The sequence below is a fragment of the Trachurus japonicus genome, chromosome 10, assembly GCF_045865225.1.
Source record: "Trachurus japonicus isolate A0001 chromosome 10, Traja_1.0".
Lineage (NCBI taxonomy): Eukaryota > Metazoa > Chordata > Actinopteri > Carangiformes > Carangidae > Trachurus > Trachurus japonicus.
In genome coordinates this window covers 21,365,096-21,369,731 of record NC_140916.1, presented here as the reverse complement: position 1 = coordinate 21,369,731, position 4,636 = coordinate 21,365,096, and positions in this window count along the sequence as shown.

The following is a 4,636-nucleotide window of genomic DNA, read 5'->3' as shown; positions in this document are numbered from 1 at the left end:
CGACTGTCAACGTTGTCAACACTGACGCGCTCATGAAACACAAGGCCTCATTTTAAGTCAAACAGGAAATAGCCTGCACAATCCTGGGAACAAACAAGAGAGGACAGCGGTGCAGTTTGATTGGGCCGTGAACGGTCGCTGTCATTACAAAGCACCACTGTAAGCTCCATCGATTATCAAAGGGCTCCGAGCTCAGACGGGGAGTCTACTGATCTTTCCCAAGCTCAGACATGAAAAGCCCCCAGTGACAGCTCGTAGCCTGGGCTAGATCATGCTGCTGTGTTGGGGTGCGTGTGTGTGTGAGCCTGTTTTCTAACCACCTGCTCCACAGGCCGTGGTTTTGTTTTCTTGTTTTCTCTCTCTTAACGCTGCGCTCTGTCAGGGGCGACAAGGATGTGCTTTTCATGTGAACTCGGGGGCCAGCGCCGACATCGGTGTGTGCGAGACACTTGGTAAAACAATGCAAGACAACCTTTTATTATGGCAACGCCTCATTACTTTTTAACCAGTGTAATCGTATGTGCTGCTCCTCATGAATTATTCACAGGTGAGTTCTCGTCACAAAATGACAGGGGGAGATAGCGGAGCGCGCAGAGTGAAAAAACAAGCACAAAAATAGGAAAAGGCGCATGTCGAGAAAGTGAAGCAGTGATACGTTTCTTCATACCCTCCATTAACTTATAAAGACTTTCATGCTGGGGCCATTGATTATGTATGTGAGGCTACAACCCTGTGACGGTGTACAGTCGAGGCTTTCAGCACATGGTTCGCACATTGAGACTTTCAACTGGATTAAAAGAAAGCGGTCCAAGGTTGTGTGCTCTCCTTTCATCATCAGTGTTTGGCAGAGGAAAGGAAACATAAAAAGGAAGCTAAAGAGAGGTCAGAGCATTGAGTGAGGAGCGTCTTTCCCCATTAGACCTCGGCAGATTTTAAAGCTGGTCCACTGAGGAGTTTTTCCTGCTGCTGAAGAGTCTGTTGGTGTGTGTTTTGAGAGAGGGAAGGAGAAAGGCTGCGTGAAAATAGATGACACCTCTGCTGCTGCTCTTTCCTCTGGATGCAACACTAACTTGGTCACATTTTCCCCCACTTCAACTCACCGTCTCACGGTGACTAAATCCTCACTAGATTTAAATAAACTGGCCTTTCATGAATCACTGTGGTGCAGAAACCAAATCTGGAGGTCCTGCCTTTTATTGGCCAAACAGGAAGAGAGATCTGAGGCGCATTAAGGTTTTGCTGAGTGGTTCACACAGCTGTGTGGCACAATATCGACATAACAAGTCTATTCATAGCCTTTACCCGAGTCTTCAGCTCCCGTGAGAGTCTGCTGGTGCTGTCACACACCCCTGAGGTTCACGGCTTTATAAAACATCCGTGATCAATTAGACACCAATTAAACAACATGTTAATGAGCTGCCTAATGACTTAACAGCCATATTTCCTCTGTGAGGTTTCTCAGCAATGGCTCAGGCAGCCTCCCTCGTGGGCGAGATCGGGTAACAGGAGTCATGGAGTGGGTGTCTGCATTGTGACTCAATGTTGCTGTCAGTGTGTCCTGCCCTCTTGTCCTCTCCCAAACTTGTTTTGTGTATTTATTTATTTTTTTCGGTCAGGAGCACAAACTTAGTCCTGGCTTGTTGACAAAGAGTAGACCGAGCTCGTTTCCAGATCAGAGCAGTCTGATGGAAACTGTTGACAACAATTAAAGCCACCAGCACATGCTCAAACTGAGCCGAAGCTGCTGTTACCGTGGAAACCATTTGCTTCCTTTCACAGTTGTAAAGACTCTGAGAAACACACTGTAGGTTAACCATTTTGTATCACCACTGGAATAAAATATTGGCATTCGTTACATAATCTGGACTACTTTGCTAAATTTGCCCCAGTATGACTTTGTGATATACTATGGTCTAACTCAGCATTAGTAGCTCTACTGACCAGGCAGTGCCCACACATAAACACACACATAAACACACAAGTTTCTGTGACTCAGCCCAATGTGCGGTGCAGTCCAATGTGTGAGAAAGTGAAACAAAATTGAAGGTGAGTTTGAAAACCTCTAGTTCAACCCTGCTATTCTCTCACTTCACTCCTCCACTCTCTGAGTCAACCGCCTGCTTTTCAAGGCTTTCATCCGCAGAATGCAGAGTGAATCACAACATTTATATCATTAGATTTTTTTTTTTACCAAACTTTGTTTAAGAAGTTGAAAACGCTAATGCTGTGCAAGGAGAGAGAGGGAAAAGAAAAGGGAGCTCTGAAGGAGATGACCCACTTAGTGTAATTATCGCTAACGAAGAGACGGGAGAGTTACGAGCTGGGGAAAACACACAGGCCTAAATGCGTTAAATTAATCCAGATAATTCAATAGGCGATGATGAAACGCCACAATCAAGCCCCCTCCGGCGCTGGTGTTTGACTGATAATGCACTGGGCTGTTGTATGTGAATAGTTTTCCATAACCTTCTCGTTGTCTGTGTCAGGCGGTTGCGGCTGCAATCGGTGCTGCTGGGTTGTGTTTGTCTGCACAAAGTGACTAGCGCACAAGCACATTTGCATGCACATATTTATACCCACGCGCGCACACACACACACACACACACACACAAACAAATGGATAAACACACCACTGTATATTGTCACCCTTGGACATTTCCAGAGCCTCATGTGAGATTCATACAATGCGTTCAACCATGCCTGCCCGCCGGGTGTATGCAAGTGCATCGTCTGAGGTTTAGTAACAAGATCATTAAAATAATCAAATTATGATAAGAGAGAGTCAGTCGTGCTGAAACTAGTTGTTTTGAGTCCATCAGAGGCGATGCTGTTAGTGCGCGGAGCAACGGCTGAGGGGAGGGCATCATCAACATTAGCTGACAGCATGGGAAAAAGCCTGCGGTGGATCTGAGCAATAATAACATTACCACCGCTTTCACACAATAATAACATTGCAGGAATAAAAGAAAACTTCCTTTTTTTTGTGTGAGTTAAGAGTCTCACTTTTAAGCCTCAGAGCAAAACAATCCAAACTCATTGGATTGTGTCTCAATATCTTGTCAGAGAAGATGTCTGAGTGGCTCACCTCCTGTTAGCAAGCTGCTAGTCTGTTTCTGGAGGCGAATTCTGCAAAGCAGCATTTCCACTAATTCACTGCCGTAGAAAGAGAGAAAGAAGAGAGAGAGGCCTACAAGTATCATCATAATGGATGCCTATATCTCCTGTGCAAATATTTGTTTAGTGAGAAAAATATTATTCCACCTTTAATTACAAATGTGCCTTTCCTCCCTGCTTACAAACACCTCCTCTGAGACGTCGTCTTATTACAATTGCAGTTTAATCCGAAAAGGAATTAAAGCAGCAGTAATTAGTTTATAGAAGAGTCTAATTGTCTTATTGTGTTTTTAAAAACATTGCTTCATCTCCTTGGGAACTTTGAAAGTAGAATAGTGTTTCTCGCGTACAGACCCCCTCCACCGCCTCCACCCCTCCTCATCAACTTCTCTCCTCTCCTGCAGCTGTACAACAAAACTATTCATTTAAACCAATAATCTCCAAGTCATTACCACTTATCAAAAGGGCTGCAAATTAATTATGTTAACTGCAAGAATTTTTATTAGATCTTTAAATTTGTACACTTCATCAGTTCTGAGAACTCAGCAATTTGATTACAGTTGATTTCCCTCTATTTAATGAGGCAAGCGTTTCTTTTTTTTTCTCCCTGTCCTTTTTGTCCGTCTCTCTTTTTTTTCATTAATTGGATTATGATCAATGCGAGCTTTAATGTTTTGGAAAACTTAACCGAAGCCTCTATCTGCTATGACACAGTTTTGCTGCGGAAGATTAGAGAATGCCATATCTTCATTCGTCAAATATCAAACTGTCTTCCCTTAACCATGTTAGAATGAAACGTTGCTAATCACTGCTGACGAACGCACACTGCTGTTCTACAAAGATAATGAGTCTGCCAGAGTCAAGGGGAGAAACAAACAGCCAAGGAGAGAGGAGTGAGAGGGAGAAGAGAGGAGGAGACGAAATGTGACAGATCAACAAAACACAGATACTCCAAGTGCAACTACAGACTGACAACTAATGTTGAGAGAGAGAAAAAAGTACGACTAAAGGAGGAAAGACAGGGGCAGCACAGGAAATGAAGGAGAGGAAGATATGGAAAAGGGTGTGGGGAAGGGGACCGTCACATTGTTTCAGGTTAGAGAGTTGACCTAAATGGAGCTGTGAGACAGAGCGGGAGAGACAGAGTCAGAGACATTACTGAGACACATGTCAAGCACCATGGGATGTAAGGTGTGAAAGAGAGAAACAGAGTGAAGGAGGGTGAGAAAAGGGGTGGAGGGGCCCAGTGAAGAGGAGAGGAAGAGGCAGAGGGAGGCGGTGAGGATGAAGAAAAACACCAAACACTTTGATGAGAGGGAAGACAGCCAAGTGATCCTCCTCCAGTGTGTCCACTTGTGCAAACTTTTGTATCACGCTGAGACTAAAATTGAGTATTTCCCACCTGAAACGATGCGTTTAATTACCCCCGCTCAGCTCTGCTTATGTTTGCAGCTATTTAGATGAAAAGTCGGACCGGATGATGCACCAGGCAGGAACTTTAAAAAACCAGATGATTTATACC